The sequence below is a fragment of the Scomber scombrus genome, chromosome 15, assembly GCF_963691925.1.
Source record: "Scomber scombrus chromosome 15, fScoSco1.1, whole genome shotgun sequence".
Taxonomy (NCBI): domain Eukaryota; kingdom Metazoa; phylum Chordata; class Actinopteri; order Scombriformes; family Scombridae; genus Scomber; species Scomber scombrus.
The window spans coordinates 5,739,829-5,750,980 of record NC_084984.1 but is presented as its reverse complement, the minus strand read 5'-3'; positions in this window follow the sequence as shown (position 1 = coordinate 5,750,980).

Here is an 11,152-nt window from a genome sequence, read left to right as displayed (position 1 = left end):
GAGTACTGTGCGATTTTACTAACAAAAATATACAATCAACTCATAAACTACTCTATGATGTATTGCTGTAGATTTAAATACACATTAGTATGCAGTGTGAAGCATATCAAATCAACTCCACCTTTAACAGCTGCAACATTATCCTCATAATAAGATACCAATCCATTTTTGTATTAAATGTATACCAGTACACTTTGCTGATAATACTGACCTTTACCAAAGTAAACCTTTAAATGCATTACTTTTACATGTAACTGAGTATTGCAACTTTTAATGAATGGTTGGACTCCTATCACTGTTATTGCCTGAAATATCAAAACTTGCACTGAGCTCTCAAAGAAACAACATACAGTATTTTTTGCATCTGTGGCTACAAGGAGCTAAATTGTATGATACATTTAACAAACTCAAGGTTACAGGTAGAAGACACTTTGTAAAAGTATCTGAAATTATTCAGCATCATGGGCTCTAAAACAGTGAAGGTGGGTTGATTGGTTGCATGTTTAGTGGCTTTATTGCCAAATGGGCAGGAGGGTGTGATGACTGCAACAGTCTCCTGTAGGAAAGGTTAAGTAATGTGTTTAAAGCAGTGAAACACAGGAGGCTTGACCAGGAAGGCAAATAATTCATAATGATCAATGAGCCTGCTGTTCATCCTGATATTCAAGACCATGAACCAGTTCATTGTTAAGAAAGAGCAAAGACAACATAGATTGGATGTAAAAGAGGCATGTATTGGGTGCATGTATTTAGGAATCAGAAAAGAGACATGCAGAAGCTGAGCAAAGGATGCAGGAGCATGCAGACACGGCGGCTTTAGGCTTGAAGAGTGTCGTGAGGCATCAGAGCATCACAAACACTGAAAGTAAATATCTTTTCTTTCAAAGTTGCAAACAGAGGATTAAAACAGGGGGGGTTGTGTGTGTGTGTGTGTGGGGGGGGGGGGGGGGGGGGGGTCATTTATTGATGGAACCAGGACAACAAATTCAAAGAAGCACAAAAAGTAAATTCACATACCAATCCATGCAAGACACAGCAAATATTATTGTTAGACTCACCAAGGATTAAGAATGTGTCATGCAGAGAATTAGACGGTAAACAAAGTGAATAACAAAACTCAAGCAGCCTTTACCTCCAAAACACCGAGCAGAAATTCTTGGCTGATGGAACTGCAGTGTTGGCTCCCATTAGTCTCTTAAAATGAATACTTTTATCCCTCTTTCCATTCAGTTACTCTTATTTACTCATCTCCCCTGATGGTATCATATATCTTTTATGATACCATAAGAGGAGATGAGTATGCACTTGAGTTTATGTCATAGTACAATCTTATTTTGTGTAAGTTGTTTTAAGTTAAGTACTGTTTGTTTTGTGTTGTCTGTTCACAGTACTGACTGTGAAAGAGGATTCTCTGAAATGAACAAAATTATAACTCCACCATGGACACGACTACAAATCATCAAGGTCTCAGTATTGATGTTCATTTCTTTGGTCGGACCTCCTTTGGACCAGTGGGATCCAGAAAATATGTCAAGAAGTGAGTGTTTAAAAGGTCAGCTGATCAGATAGAAGAAAACAAGTTCTCAGTACAAATCAATTTCAGAGTTATTTTGAGGTGAGTCTTTTTTACCTGCTGCGCCGCTACACAGTATATAATATACTTGCACCATCACTCCCCACTTCCCATTGTGTTCCTCAAGATGGTGGATCAACACAAATGTTCAGTTCAGGTTTTGTTGCAGGAGAAAACCTTGAACCTCCTCAATGACCCCTCGAGGCTCCTCAGACCCAGTTTTGAGAAACTCCTTTAACAGCTGTTGTCAGGATGGTTTTCAAAAGGAATAAAGAAAATCAAGATCACAGTCCATTATTGATTATATTCAGGTTTTTTTGAGTGGCTTCCATCGAGGGCTTTAGCTAATGACTATTTTCATTATCAAATGAATATGTCGATTAGTACCTGGATGAATCAATTAGTCGTTTGGTCTATAAAATGTCTAACATGTTACCCAATACCATCAATGTAACCTAAAATGTCTTGTTTTGTCCCGAACAACAATACACAACCCAATTATATTCAGTTTACAATCATACCTGAATAAAGAATCCAGACAAATATTCACAGTGAAGATGCTGGAACTGGAGAATTTTTTTTTTTTTTTTTAATAACTTACTCAAAATGATGCAGTTATGTCTTTGGAAAAATCTGAGGTCAGAAGAATGCTTTTCTGAGAATTACAAATAGATATTTGAGCAGCTTGAGAAAACATTCAAATACAAATTTTAAGTTAAAAAATCATAAAATAACAGATGGTTTTTCCAAAAGATGTGATGGTACTGAAGATGAAGCATTCACTGAAAGTTTGGTGTGGTGCATTTTCGGCAGAGAACTGAGGAGGGTTAAATTTGAATCTTTAGTCAGAATGTGAGTAAATGGTACAAAAATGATGCAAATGTTTTATGCTCCATCAGCTCAATGCTCAAGTGAAAATTCAAGATCAGAGGTTGACAGTTCAGGAACTGTGAAAAGTGCAAAAAGGAGTGATGGGAGCAGGAGAAAGTGAATGATGGAAAGAGTAGGGGGCCTGGTGTGGGGAGGGGAGGGTGGGTCTCGGGGGGTTTGGTTGGAGAGAAATGAGCAGAGGTTTGGATGTGGGTGGAAAATAATAAGCAAAGTGGTATATAATGAATTTTGACTCTTTTGGCGGGTTCTGGGAATAAGGAGAGGCAGTCATGGCTGACAATACTGGAGTTGGGTTAGAGCGGTCGTTTGTGTGGACAGGTCAGGGGTTGAGGGTCAAATCTCTCCTATTCATGACACCCCAAGTGTCGCCACACTCACACGCAAACTCACACTTTCAGCGCACACACATACGCATGTCAGGGGCACTTTCCCAGCGCTGGTGGCTGCAGCAGATCTGGGAGAGTTCAACCTCGGGTGCACTAACTTTTCACTGCGAGGTCAAGGGTGGAGATGGTGTTTGTGTGTGGGGGTGTGTGAATGAGAGGCAGAGGGTGATGGAAAGAAAGAGAGAGGATGGAAGAAGAAGAAAGAACAACAAAAAAGAAATTCTTTATTGTTTTGAACAGATTGCAGGAAAGAGTCTGAAAGAGAGAAAGTAGATAAACGGCAGCTATTTAGGTTTGTATACTTGACACAATTGTCCAGTCTTAAAGGAACAGTTCACAAAAACATATTTTCTCATTTACCTATACAGTTGTATCTACACATTCAGATAGCTCCATTTTACTTGTGTAGATATCTAAGACTGCAACCAATGATTATTTTTTTTACATTTTTGACTAATCAGCAGAATATTTTTTCAATTAATAATTTGGTCTAAAAAAATGTTGAAAAATAGTGAAAAAATAGCGTTCACAATTTCTTAGATTTCACAGAAGTGTCTTGTTTTGGTCTCACCAAGAGCCTAAAATGCTGAGATATTGAATTTACTGTAAAATATAACAAATAAGGACAGCAAAATATCACATTTTTGGAAGCTGAAGCATCAAATGTGTGACATTTTTTGCTTGAAAAATGACTGAAACGATTCATTTATTATCAAAATAGTTGTTGATTAATTTTCTATCAACTAATCTATCAATCAGCTTATCGTTGCAGCTCTACAGATATCAAATGCTGAGATTTCAGAGGCATCTTGAAGATTTCTTCTGCCATCACAATATAACGAAGGTGAAGAGAATTTTGTCTGTGGTGCTCGCAGCACTGATAAATTAACTGAACATTTTCCACTTTGGATTATCCACATGCCTTCCTCTGATAAAATAGTCCCTCTGAAAACTGTTAAAATTGCGCTCTGTGGTTCATAATGAATGACAGGGACACTGTTTTTGGAAAGGCAGGTTGCTTTTGAGTTTTTTTTAAATGTAATATTTAATTGCTGGGAGCACAAAAAATGAAATTCTATTCACCTCCATTATACTGGAGAGCCAGTGGAAATCTCAGACACAAATATCTCAGAATTCTTGCAAATGAAACCAAAACCTTTAGCATGTTAAGTATGTTTTTCTCTTTTTTCTTCTTTATTTTATGGGTGAAATGACCCTTTATATGTAGTGGGGGGCCTACCAGGGGCCCACAATAGTCCACTCTGAGCCACTATTTCACCAATCTATTCTTTCATCTTTCCTTTGCCACATTAGAACACTGGTTTAACGTGAGAGAATGAGCGCCTCCAGGTTAGGATGTGTCAGAGTGAAAGTGTTTCTGTCTTTGTGTTTGTGTGTTGGGACTGGGGCTGGTAGGCAGCAGAGAGTCGTGACATTCTCACAAGCTTCCGGGACCTTTATTGCTGTGGCAATAATCAATAGCGTTCCCACAGAGACGTCTTTTGGCTGGGCGGGTCAATACCTGTCACTCAGGGTCTGAGCCATGGCACATACCCTCTTACTCAGCAGCTACAGCAGGCTCACTCTGTCTACTCCCCTCCTCCCATGTCATCTAATGCATCTCAGGAGTGTAATGTTTGCACAATTTAAGGTGTCGTGTTTTATGTAAACCATATCCAACTGAGTGTATGTATCAGTTTTTTTTCTTTGCACAGAGCGTGTGGTTGGGCATATGGGAAAATTTCCAGTAGGACTGCAATTTATGATGGATTCATCTTCAAGTATTGTTTCTGATTAATCGGTGTATCCAAAGCAGTGAACAGTAAACATGTTTGAGAATGTTTTTTTTCTTGAGAAATGACTCAACTATTACCTGATTATCAAAATCGTTATCGATTAATTGTCTCTTGCCTATCATTTAATCCACTAATCAACTCCAGTGTTTGGTTAATTTAATAATTCACAGTAAAATGAGTTATTATATAATCATCTGTTGGCTTAGACAATTCCAAAACCGCCTGAGCTAATGAAACTGTTTCAAAACTCATTTTACAAACTGTAAGTTTCACAGTAGCTTTTAAAAAAATCGAAGGAAATCAATCCTTTTTTTTTAAACTCTAGTGTATCTGATATGTGGGAAACTCAATATTTTTCATTTTTACGTGACAGCGACTATATGTATAGGCTGTTTGTTACTGAGCAGAAAATGCTATTTTCATCATACATTACCCAGAGTTTTAGAAGTGCACATTTTCATCATTCAAATATCTTTCCCAACTATTTAGTTGCAATTAGAAATGAATGTATATTTTTTATGTATGATTTTGCAGAAATACAAAGAATTCCTCTATTAGCTCATTAATGTTTAACTTATTCAACAGCACTTATTCTATATACTGTAAATGTAAGTGACAAGTCAATGTTTGTTTGCCTGTGTATTTGCAATAGTTTAATTATAAACCTAAATACTCACAGATATCATGTTTCTGGTCACAGAAAGTGTGAAGACAAGATGTTGTGGAGCAGCAGCAGTATAGATAAACCGACTGTCAGGTTTAACCCAGGTGGCCAATACTGCTGTTTGACTCAAGCACTTAAATAGAATTGCTCAGTAAAAAAAAAGACTTCCATGTACATCAAGTCCAATCTTTACACAACACTACTCAGTCAGCACAAAGAAACTGATGCTCAGACTGGATGCTCTGCAGTAATGAGATTATGAGGTCAGTGATACAGGTGTGATTGCATTATGTGTTCTCATAAATATTAAATAGATAATCATCATCATCAAAAGATTTATTCTTTTTGAGTCCTTTAAAAAAAAAAAAAAAAAGTTCACTCTTAATGTTGTCAAATAAAATCATTGTCCAGTGAACTGATTTCACAGAGGATGATGATGGCTGTTGCAACAGTCTGATGTAAAAAGATAGAGTGACACAGAGGTTTCAAACAGAGGAAATCTCCTCATAACGAGATGTTCATCATCTTCCTTGATGCTGCTACAGTTTAAAGTGAATTGAGAGGTTTTTTTTGTGTGTGCACATTTTAGGAAAAAACTTTGTTAAATCTTGGAATATGGCTGGATGACAACCTATCTTCCCATACTCATATTGACAACCTTGTAAAGAAACTAAGAAATCAAGAAATGCTGCAAGACCTTTTTCAGTCCACATTTTTAACTGTATTAGATTATGGTGACACCCTGTGCAGGATTAACACAGTCAGAGTCATTCCTTTCTGCATTTTATATTGAACACTGACACAAGAGCTCATCACTGTAATTCATACATGTTAATCTGGTGGAACTCACATAAAAATACAGAGAGAGGTTCATTTTTAAAGCCATCATTGGTAAACTTCCTGGTTACCTTCGTGAAATCCTTACAGCTATTAGACTGTATCGTCTACATGGATGATCTTCAGTATGTCTGCTCAGAACTTGGTGAAACTGCGTTTTCATGTTATGTACCCTGGGTATTGAACATTTAAATTCATCTGGAAAGGCTGCCTTAATAAAAGGCATTCAAGCATCACATAAAAAAATGTTCTGAGAGGAATATCATTGTTTTACGTTGTATCTCTCCTGTTTCTCAGATCTGATTTGTTGTGATGGATGTTATCGTTGTAAATTAATGTTTTTAACTTTGTGACACCTATCATACCAACCATTTTAGCCAGCATGGTAAAAGAGATAATGTCTCTGAAGATACTATCCTGGTTAAATAAAAGTCAAATTAAAAAAATAACAAGATGGGTTGCAACCTGCTGAGTTATCTAAAAGAGAAGAAATTCTCATCTTTTTCACACACTTAATGTTGATTGAATTAGTGAAATGTTAGGCACATGCACATTAGCTTTTGCAAAATCTCATTTATTCATTGGTGGATTTGGGATTTTGTATCTTTTAATTATGCAAACACTGATATTTGTAAACACCCTTGTGCCCCATGATCTCTACAAAGTAATGGTGAGATTAGTGTAGACTTCTCTGCTTCTCATCCTCTCCGTTACTCCCTGGATGACGCTGTCCGTCGCCTCGTTGCCAAGCAACAGCGCAGCCACTGTCAAAGAATTCTGGGGGATGTTTAGGCTGCGGCATGCTTGGGGGGAAGGTGTGTGTGTGTGTGTGTGTGTGTGTGTGTGTGTGGTGGCAGAGGAGAAAGAGGAGGGTGAGGAGTGTGTATTGGTCAGAGTAGAGTAGCAGGACAAACTCAGTTGTGCATTTATTAGTTTTCTTTTCATCTTTTATTCTCAGCCATTACGCCACTTAGTGATATTTTGAAATGTATTTTACAATCCAACCTTTCATCAGTGTCCAAAGAACACACCTAACCTCAGTTGAGTCAACTCTTCTAACACAAACAAAAAAACTTGCTCATCACACTCAAACAAATGTATGTTTCAATTGTTTTTTCTTGACCCCAACAACATCAATCCCATGTCTGTTTCAAAAGATAGTAAAATAATTGCTTATATGAGATTTTGGCAATAACTGCTTGTTTTCTGAACCTCATTCTCCTAAAAAATATTTGAGTCATAAGAGATGGTATACAGCAGTTTGGCAACATGAGTGCAAAAAGTGAAATAGGAAGTAGCGTGGCACAGAATGAACTAAAAATAACTAGAAATGTCTTCCTAGTGGTTCATGACTTCTTTTGGTATATGTCTGTAAGCATTCCCTGCCTGTCTCCTGTAATGCACCTGCATGTTCCTCATATTTCCTGCCTGTCTCCAACATTCCTACACTAAATATTGCAAGCAGCCGGATACAGATGAACACAGTTTTCATGCATCCAGGATGAAGTTAGTGTAGGATCTTTTCAGATAATACAGCAGGTAGATACACAGATGAGGGCTTACTGAGTCTGTTCAAAAACACCAATTTACCTCTTTTTCATTTGACTCTACATCCTGTGTGTCTATCCTTTATAAACGGCCTAAACACACTTCCCACTAAACATAGCTGAAATGACATTCCCTGCTTTAGCATTGCCTCCCTCTCTCTCTCTAACCTCTCTACTCTGCTCTCCATCCTCTATAGTCGTGCCCTAGCAGCAGGGAGGAGATGCCTTCACCAAAGGAGGTTTATTTTAAGGATTCCCCTGCTCCCTTTGTCCTCTCTCTCTCCTTTCCATCTCTCTACAGGATGGTTTCATTGCCCACCCCGTCGACTGGGCCTCCCTCTCCCCTGCCAGGCCTTTTAGCCAGCGGGTTAAACATTGATTTGTGAATGGAGAGAAGCACAGTGGCCCCTGCGTGGAGTGCAGCAGTCCCCTACTGTTTCTGTGTGTACACATACACACCCCTACTATACACCACCAAGACTAACAGCCAACATGAAAGCTACTGAGCTAAAAGGCCTTAATTCAACAACTGTGGATGGTCGATAGTGTTTCAGTTTTCTTTGTGTGTGATGCTATTTAGCCTTTAATAGTTTGATTTTTTTTTTTTAATTGCAATTTTCACATTCACTATAAATTAAACTCAATGAACATGACTTAAGATGAACAACTGAAGTAAAAACATTTTGAGGAAATACACATGCCAGGAAATGTTGTAATACTTTTAAGTGTTCTCTGCCTGAAAACTACTTGAAGATGATTCACATCTAAAAACCAAAAACATTTGTAGTACTAGAATAAATCCCAAAGATCATGTTCATCATTGTAGAGCTGTCAGCAGCTTTTTGCCACAGATCATTACATCAAAGAACAACATTCTGCAGCAGATGGCTGTGTGGTCTTTACAATACATGTTTAATGTAGCTACAAGGTGAAAAACAACATTTGCACTTTGCTGATGTTTCACGGCAGAAACTGAAAGTGGCATCCTTTAAATCTATCCTATCCCTGAGGACCCTAAGTGAAGGATGTCAAGGTGAGAGTGAAAGTGGAACCTCTTGACTTATTGGGTTTCCCGCCTCTGGAAGAGGCAGGGCATGAAAAGACAGAGAGAGGGAGAGGGAGAGAGGAGTGGAGATGGAGGGGTTTGCTTTTCACCACTCAAAAAAAGAGCAATGAATGAGTGACTGGCTGAATGAATGAGAGGCGGGCTGGGGCTGAGAGGGGCTCTGGCCCTGTGGATCAGCAGAGGTTAACTCGGCTTCTTCAGAGAGATGAAAAGGGGGGAAAACGGATAGAGCTTTAAAGAGGAGGACCCCCTGCGCCCGGGGCGGGATCAGTCAGGATGATTTATTAGAGAGAGAGAGAGAGAGAGAGAGAAGAGAGAGAGAGAGAGAGAGAGAGAGAGAGAAGAGAGAGAGAGAGAGAGAGAGAGAGAGAGAGAGAGGAGGTGGCGTTTGTAAGCATCACAAAGCTGCAGCGCAAACGCAGCATTCAAAAGTGCTGATATGCACGACATGAGGATGGGCTGGATTCAAATCTCTGAGAGGAAAGCAGAGCAGCAGACCCAACACGTCTTACCTCCCGAACTGTACCCACATTTTGAAGCATTTAACGCTTTTAGGCGTGAACAATAAAGCGTGCCATCGCTCTTGAGAGGATATTATCACTGTGTCTAAAATTCAGTTATAGAAGAAGAAAAGCTGTTTAATTAGGCTCAGAATTCTTGCCCCTTTTTGTCTTTTAAATACTGAAACTGATCCCATTTGTCAGTGTCCATGATTTAAACAGGTGTGGTTTTTTACGCATTTTAAGATAAATAAAAGGACAGCTGCATGCATGCAACATAATAGGAGTTTATAGTGTAATAGGACATGTGCAATGCATTGCTTAGTCTATGCAAAAGACACTCTTCTTGACTTTTTATTGACCTCTTATTGCATGTTTTTTTGTATGAAATGGTCTATATAAATAGAGTTGAATTCTTATTATGAAACAAGAAGTCCTCTGTCACCCCATCAATCCTCTGTCACATGAGAATCATATAATTCACTCATTTTCTGTCACTCTGAACAACACTTGCCACAGAGGCCTACAGTAGGCTGCCCTCTCTGCTGCAGAATGGCTGCACATGGCGCTGAAGGAACCGCTTTATGTCCAAGTGCCTGGTTACAGCGTTGCACTAGTTTGCTCACACAAGAGAGAGGGCACAAGAGAAACACTAAACGTCATGCAGTGCGGTCAGAGAGTAAACAGTGTCGGGATTGTAATCTCTTTTTGGGTAGAAAATAGGGCTGTTGTGTCTTTAAGAGGGGCTGCTGGTTCCTCATCGCAGCTGCTGGCGTGTGTGTGTGTGTGTGTGTGTGTGTGTGTGTGTGTGTGTGTGTGTGTGTGTGTGTGTGTGTGTGTGTGTGTGTGACATAGAGGACAGCCGAGATTCATTACTTAAGCAGTACAATGGACATTTATCACCCCGTGGTGTTATTCAAATTCAGTACCAAGCGAGGACCTTCTCCACTCCTCTCTCCGCCTTGCGTCGTGGCCGCAGCGTTTATTGTTGGAGCAGCGTAAGAAAAAGCCAGGAGGGCACAGAGACATGCATCCAGTCAGTCAGTCAGTCAGTCCGTGAGACCCGAAGAGGAAGGATGGAAGCGAGGAGCGTCTGTCCGGAGCGTAAAGAAGCCCGCTGCTCTCCTTCTCCCTCATCCTCTTTTTTTTTTTTTTTTTTTGGTCACCATCCGACGCTGCTCGCTGGGGGGCTTTTGGACGGAGCAGAGAGATCCGAGAGAACGCACGTCGTGGGAACTGAACCAAGGACGCACCAACGGGAACTAAGGGGTCTCCTTTTTCTTTTCTTTTCTTTTTTTTTTTAATTTTCGGTTTCATCACCTGCTATAGAAAAGCAGAGGACAGAACATTAACGCTCAAGCGGTTTTTTTTTTCTTCAAATAGGAGAGGAATTTTTTTTCTTCTTTTAAATAAAATTAAATGTCGTGTGGGAAAGCCATTGTGCATCTTGAGCCACTTCAATCTTTCCCCTAAATAGACGATGACACTACACAGGTGCAGAAATGGCGAAACGCTTTCCTTGGCATATCGGACTTTAAAATGAAAGAAAAAAAGTCCTGTTGAGCTGTATGAATCTATCTTTACCAGGTGTTTAAAAAAAAAAGACACTTGAAACGTATGCAACTCTCTGGTGAACCAAAGGAGATGACATTTCACTTAAAGATGGGTGGCCATTCAGCCATCTTAAGGGCCCAGAGATGTGGACTGACTTGGGGTTAACTTTACAACTAGCAACCAGTGTAACGTAGAGACAGAAAAAAAAGTAGGACATATAGGCTGAATGTATTTCAGAAAGCTTTCCAACATCAGTAGAAAAAGTCAGAAAGTGATGGTGGCTGCAACAATGGCTTCTCAGCATCAAACAATTGAGAAGAACAGATGGACTTTCTTCT